This window comes from Gavialis gangeticus, unplaced genomic scaffold (assembly GCF_001723915.1).
Source record: "Gavialis gangeticus isolate Ggan-Ray unplaced genomic scaffold, GavGan_comp1, whole genome shotgun sequence".
Lineage (NCBI taxonomy): Eukaryota > Metazoa > Chordata > Crocodylia > Gavialidae > Gavialis > Gavialis gangeticus.
In genome coordinates, this window is record NW_017729024.1 from 164,228,372 (window position 1) to 164,228,694 (window position 323).

The following is a 323-nucleotide window of genomic DNA, read 5'->3' on the forward strand; positions in this document are numbered from 1 at the left end:
GGGGCGCCGCCCGCGCCCCCCATTTAAAAGCGGGGGGCACCCGGGCGGCCCCCCCCCCCCAACCCACCCGCCTCCCGGCACCAAATACTGGCACGGCTTTGCCTAATACTGCCCCTGCCCATCTGTGCTCCCCCACTCCTACCCCTGACCTCATGGCAAAGAAGGGGTTAACAGATGGAGGCCACCCCCCAGCCCCCCCAACCAGCTCAAGGCAAGGGGGGGACCCATTGCACTGCCCCACGCACAAAACCAGAACCCCGTGGGGGCGGCCCCACACCAGGAGCTGCCCCCATCACTCCCTCTGCCCTTACCCAGCCCCCTCC